Below are 6,682 nucleotides of genomic sequence, written 5' to 3' on the forward strand. Positions count from 1 at the left end.
GCCCTAGCCGCAGCCCTAACCCTAGCCCCAGTCCCAGCCCCAGCCCCAGGCCTAGCTGCAGCCCTAGCCCTAGCCCTAGCCCCAGTCCTAGCCCTAGCCCCAGTCCCAGCACCAGGCGCAGCCCCAGCACTAGCCCCAGACCCAGCCCTAACCCCAGTCCTAGACCCAGCCCCAGCCCCAGCCCTAACTGCAGCCCTAGCCCTAGCCCCAGTCCCAGCCCCATCCCCAAGCCCAGGCCCGACAGTAGCCCTAGACCCAGCCCTAGCCCCAGTCCTAGACCCAGCCCCAGCCCCAGCTGATCCCTAGCCCTAACCCCAGCCCTAGCCCCAGCCCCAGCCCGAGCCCAAGCCCCAGCCCTAGCCCCAGCCCTAGCCCCAGCCCTAGCCCCAGCCCCAGCCCCAGCCCTAGCCCCAGCCCCAGTCCAAGCCCCAGCCCCAGCACTAGCCCCAGACCCAACCCTAGCCCCAGTCCCAGCCCCAGTCCCAGCCCCAGCCCTAGAACTAGCCCCAGACCAAGCACTAGCCCCAGCTCCAGCCACAGCCCCATGCCTAGCCGCAGACCTAGCCATAGCCCTAGCCCCAGTCCCAGCCCCAGCCCCAGCACTAGCCCCAGACCCATCTCTAGCCCCAGCCCCAGCTCCAGCCCCAACCCTAGCCCCAGCCGTAGCTGCAGCCCTAGCCCTAGCCCCAGTCCCTGCCCCAGTCCCAGCACTAGTCCCAGGCCCTGCCCCAGTCCCAGCACTAGCCCCAGACCCAGCCCCAGCACTAGCCCCAGACCCAGCCCCAGCACTAGCCCCAGACCCAGCCCTAGCCCCAGCCTCAACCCTAGACCCAGCCCTAGCCGCAGCCCTAGCCACAGCCCCAGTCCTAGCCCCAGTCCCAGCCCCACCCCTAGCTGCAGCCCTAGCCCTAGCCCCAGTCCCAGCCCCAGCCCCAGCACTAGCCCCAGACCCAGGCCTAGCCCCAGTACCAGCCCCAGCCCTAGCCCCAGTCCCAGCCCCAGCCCCAGCCCTAGAACTAGCCCCAGACAAAACCCTAGCCCCAGCTCCAGCCACAGCCCCAGCCATAGTCGTAGCCCTAGCCCCAGTCCCAGCCCCAGCCATAGCCGTAGCCCTAGCCCCAGCCCGAGCACTAGCCCTAGCCCCAGCCCTAGCCGCAGCCCTAGCCCCAGTCCCAGCCCCAGCCATAGCACTAGCCCCAGCCCCAACACTAGCCCCAGCCGTACCCCTAGCCCTAGCCCTAGCCCCAGTCCCAGCCCTAGCCGCAGCCCTAGCCTTAGCCCCAGTCCCAGCCCTAGCTGCAGCCCTAGCCGTAGCCCCAGTCCCAGCACCAGGCCCAGCCCCAGCACTAGCCCTAGACCCAGCCCTAACCCCAGTCCTAGACCCAGCCCCAGCCCCAGCCCAAGCCCTAGCCCTAATGCCAGCCCTGGCCCCAGCCCTAGAACTAGCCCCAAAAAAAACCCTAGCCCCAGCTCCAGCCACAGCCCCAGCCATAGCCGTAGACCTAGCCCCAGTCCCAGCCCCATCCATAGCCGTAGCCCTAGCCCCAGCCCGAGCACTAGCCCCAGGCCCAGCCCTAGCCCCAGACCCAGCCCTAGCCCCAGCCCCAACCCTAGCCCTAGCCCTAGCCGCAGCCCCAGTCCTAGCACCAGTCCCAGCCCCAGCCCTAGCTGCAGCCCTAGACGTAGCCCTAGCCCCAGTCCCAGCCCCAGCCCCAGCACTAGCCCCAGACCAAGCCCTAGCCCCATCTCCAGCCACAGCCCCAGCCCTAGCCGCAGCCCTAGACGTAGCCCTAGCCCCAGTCACAGCCCCAGCCCCAGCACTAGCCCCATTCCCAGCCCTAGCCCCAGGCCCAGCCCTAAACCCAGCCCCAGCACTAGCCCCAGACACAGCCCTAGCCCCAGTCCCAGCCCCAGCCCCAGCACTAGCCCTCAACCCAGCCCTAGCCCCAGTCCCAGCCCCAGCCCCAGCACTAGCCCCAGACCAAGCCCTAGCCCCATCTCCAGCCACAGCCCCAGCCCTAGCCGCAGCCCTAGACGTAGCCCTAGCCCCAGTCACAGCCCCAGCCCCAGCACTAGCCCCATTCCCAGCCCTAGCCCCAGGCCCAGCCCTAAACCCAGCCCCAGCACTAGCCCCAGACACAGCCCTAGCCCCAGTCCCAGCCCCAGCCCCAGCCTGAGCCCGAGCCCTAGCCCCAGCCCCTTATGCTGATCCTATAGAGGCCCTTGCGATCCTCCTAGGCCTTCCCCTGACAATGTGGTAACTAAGACCTTGACACTATTTCTAACTAAGGCCCCAGGTCCAGCCCCAGCCGCAGCCCCAGACCCTGATGCTGATCCTATTGAGGCCTTTATGCTCCTCCTAGGCTTTGCCCAGACACAGTCCTTAAGTAAGGCCTTGACCCTATACCTAAATAAGGCCCTAGCCCTAAATCTAGCCCCAGCCCCAGCCCTAACCGCAGCCCTAGCCCTAGCCCTAGCCCCAGTCCCAGTCCCAGCCCCAGCCCCAGCACTAGCCCCAGACCCAGCCCTAGCCCCAGCCCCAACCCTAGCCCCATCCCTAGCCACAGCCCTAGCCGCAGCCGCAGTCCTAGCCCCAGTCCCAGCCCTAGCCCTAGCCCTAGCTGCAGCCCTAGCCATAGCCCCAGTCCCAGCCCCAGCACTAGCCCCAGACCCAGCCCTAGCCCCAGTCCCAGACCCAGCCCCAGCCCCAGCCCCAGCCCTAGCCCCAGCTCCAGCCACAGCCCCAGCCATAGCCGTAGCCCTAGCCCCAGTCCCAGCCCCAGCCATAGCCGTAGCCCTAGCCCCAGCCCCAGCACTAGCCCCAGACCCATCTCTAGCCCCAGCCCCAGCTCCAGCTCCAGCCCCAACCCTAGCCCCAGCCGTAGCCGCAGCCGCAGCCCCAGCCCCAGCCCTAGCCCCAGACCCAGCCCTAACCCCAGCCCTAGCCCCAGCCCTAACTGCAGCCCTAGCCCTAGCCCCAGTCCCAGCCCTAGCTGCAGCCCTAGCCTTAGCCCCAGTCCCAGCCCCAGCCCTAGCTGCAGCCCTAGACCTAGCCCCAGTCCCAGCCCCAGCCCTAGCACTAGCCCCAGACCAATCCCTAGCCACAGCCCTAGCCATAGCCCTAGCCGCAGTCCCAGCCCCAGCCCTAGCACTAGCCCCAGACCAATCCCTAGCCACAGCCCTAGCCCTAGCCCTAGCCCCAGTCCCAGCCCCAGTCCTAGCACTAGCCCCAGACCAATCCCTAGCCACAGCCCTAGCCATAGCCCTAGCCCCAGTCCCAGCCCCAGCCCTAGCCACAGCCCTAGACCCAGGCCCAGCACTAGCCCCAGACCCAGCCCTAGCCCCAGTCCCAGCCCCAGCCCTAGCCACAGCCCTAGCCCCAGTCCCAGCCCCAGCCCTAGCACTAGCCCCAGACCAAGCCCTAGCCCCTGCTCCAGCCACAGCTCCAGCCCTAGCCACAGCCCTAGCCGTAGCCCTAGCCACAGCCCCAACCCCAGCACTAGACCCAGACCCATCTCTAGCCCCAGCCCCAGCCCCAGCCCCAACCCTAGCCCCAGCCGTAGCTGCAGACCTAGCCCTAGCCCCAGTCCCAGCCCTAGCCGCAGCCCTAGCCCTAGCACCAGTCCCAGCCACAGCTCCAGCAGTAGCCCCAGCCCCAGCCCTAGCCCCAGCCCCAGCCCTAGCCCCAGCCCCAGCCGCAGACCCATCCCCAGTCCCAGCCCCAGCCCTAGCCCCAGTCCCAGCCCCAGCCCTAGAACTAGCCCCAAACCAAGCCCTAGCCCCAGCTCCAGCCCCAGCCCTAGCCGCAGCCCTAGCCGTAGCCCTAGCCCCAGTCCCAGCCTCAGCCCCAGCACAAGCCCCAGACCCATCTCTAGCCCCATCCCCAGCTTCAGCCCCAACCCTAGCCCCAGCCATAGCTGCAGACCTAGCCCTAGCCCCATTCCCTGCCCCAGCCACAGCCCCAGCACTAGCCCCAGACCCATCTCTAGCCCCAGCCCCAGCCCCAGCCCCAACCCTAGCCCCAGCTCCAGGCGCAACCCTAGCCCCAACCCTAGCCCCAGCCGTAGCCATAGCCCTAGCCCCAGTCCCAGCCCCAGCCCCAGTCCCAGCCCTAGCCACAGCCCTAACCCTAGCCCCAGTCCCAGCCCCAGCCCCAGGCCTAGCTGCAGCCCTAGCCCTAGCCCTAGCCCCAGTCCTAGCCCTAGCCCCAGTCCCAGCACCAGGCGCAGCCCCAGCACTAGCCCCAGACCCAGCCCTAACCCCAGTCCTAGACCCAGCCCCAGCCCCAGCCCTAACTGCAGCCCTAGCCCTAGCCCCTGTCCCAGCCCCATCCCCAAGCCCAGGCCCGACAGTAGCCCTAGACCCAGCCCTAGCCCCAGTCCTAGACCCAGCCCCAGCCCCAGCTGATCCCTAGCCCTAAACCCAGCCCTAGCCCCAGCCCCAGCCCGAGCCCAGGCCCAGCCCGAGCCCAAGCCCCAGCCACAGCCCTAGCCCCAGCCCCAGTCCCAGCCCTAGTCCCAGCCTCAACCCTAGCCCCATCCCCAGCCTCAGCCCCATCCGCAGCCCTAGCCCCAGCCCCAGTACAAGCCCCAGCCCCAGCACTAGCCCCAGACCCAACCCTAGCCCCAGTCCCAGCCCCAGCCCTAGCCCCAGTCCCAGCCCCAGGCCCAGCCCTAGACCCATCCCTAGCCCCAGCCCCAGGTCCAACCCCAGCCCCATCCCCAGCCCCAGCCACAGCCCTAGCCCCAGCCCCAGTCTAAGCCCCAGCCCCAGCACTAGCCCCAGACCCAACCCTAGCCCCAGTCCCAGCCCCAGCCCTAGCCGCAGCCCTAGACCTAGCCCCAGTCCCAGCCCCAGCCCTAGAACTAGCCCCAGACCAAGCCCTAGCCCCAGCTCCAGCCCCAGCCCTAGCCGCAGCCCTAGCCGTAGCCCTAGCCCCAGTCCCAGCCTCAGCCCCAGCACAAGCCCCAGACCCATCTCTAGCCCCATCCCCAGCTTCAGCCCCAACCCTAGCCCCAGCCATAGCTGCAGACCTAGCCCTAGCCCCATTCCCTGCCCCAGCCACAGCCCCAGCACTAGCCCCAGACCCATCTCTAGCCCCAGCCCCAGCCCCAGCCCCAACCCTAGCCCCAGCTCCAGGCGCAACCCTAGCCCCAACCCTAGCCCCAGCCGTAGCCATAGCCCTAGCCCCAGTCCCAGCCCCAGCCCCAGTCCCAGCCCTAGCCACAGCCCTAACCCTAGCCCCAGTCCCAGCCCCAGCCCCAGGCCTAGCTGCAGCCCTAGCCCTAGCCCTAGCCCCAGTCCTAGCCCTAGCCCCAGTCCCAGCACCAGGCGCAGCCCCAGCACTAGCCCCAGACCCAGCCCTAACCCCAGTCCTAGACCCAGCCCCAGCCCCAGCCCTAACTGCAGCCCTAGCCCTAGCCCCTGTCCCAGCCCCATCCCCAAGCCCAGGCCCGACAGTAGCCCTAGACCCAGCCCTAGCCCCAGTCCTAGACCCAGCCCCAGCCCCAGCTGATCCCTAGCCCTAACCCCAGCCCTAGCCCCAGCCCCAGCCCGAGCCCAGGCCCAGCCCGAGCCCAAGCCCCAGCCACAGCCCTAGCCCCAGCCCCAGTCCCAGCCCTAGTCCCAGCCTCAACCCTAGCCCCATCCCCAGCCTCAGCCCCATCCGCAGCCCTAGCCCCAGCCCCAGTACAAGCCCCAGCCCCAGCACTAGCCCCAGACCCAACCCTAGCCCCAGTCCCAGCCCCAGCCCTAGCCCCAGTCCCAGCCCCAGGCCCAGCCCTAGACCCATCCCTAGCCCCAGCCCCAGGTCCAACCCCAGCCCCATCCCCAGCCCCAGCCACAGCCCTAGCCCCAGCCCCAGTCTAAGCCCCAGCCCCAGCACTAGCCCCAGACCCAACCCTAGCCCCAGTCCCAGCCCCAGCCCTAGCCGCAGCCCTAGACCTAGCCCCAGTCCCAGCCCCAGCCCTAGAACTAGCCCCAGACCAAGCCCTAGCCCCAGCTCCAGCCACAGCCCCAGGCCTAGCCGCAGACCTAGCCATAGCCCTAGCCCCAGTCCCATCCCCAGCCCCAGCACTAGCCCCAGAACCATCTCTAGCCCCAGCCCCAGCTCCAGCCCCAGCCCCAACCCTAGCCCCAGCTGTAGCCGCAGCCCCAGCCCTAGCCCCAGGCCCAGCCCCAGCCCTAGCCACAGCCCTAGCCCCAGTCCCAGCCCCAGCACTAGCCCCAGACCAAGCCCTAGCCCCAGCTCCAGCCACAGCCCCAGCCCTAGCCGCAGCCCTAGACGTAGCCCTAGCCCCAGTCACAGCCCCAGCCCCAGCACTAGCCCCATTCCCAGCCCTAGCCCCAGGCCCAGCCCTAAACCCAGCCCCAGCACTAGCCCCAGACACAGCCCTAGCCCCAGTCCCAGCCCCAGCCCCAGCACTAGCCCTAAACCCAGCCCTAGCCCCAGTCCCAGCCCCAGCCCCAGCCTGAGCCCGAGCCCTAGCCCCAGACCCAGCCCCTTATGCTGATCCTATAGAGGCCCTTGCAATCCTCCTAGGCCTTCCCCTGACAATGTGGTAACTAAGACCTTGACACTATTTCTAACTAAGGCCCCAGGTCCAGCCCCAGCCGCAGCCCCAGACCCTGATGCTGATCCTATTGAGGCCTTTATGCTCCTCCTAGGCTTTGCCCAGACACA

This window comes from Mesoplodon densirostris, chromosome 10 (assembly GCF_025265405.1).
Source record: "Mesoplodon densirostris isolate mMesDen1 chromosome 10, mMesDen1 primary haplotype, whole genome shotgun sequence".
Classification (NCBI taxonomy): domain Eukaryota; kingdom Metazoa; phylum Chordata; class Mammalia; order Artiodactyla; family Ziphiidae; genus Mesoplodon; species Mesoplodon densirostris.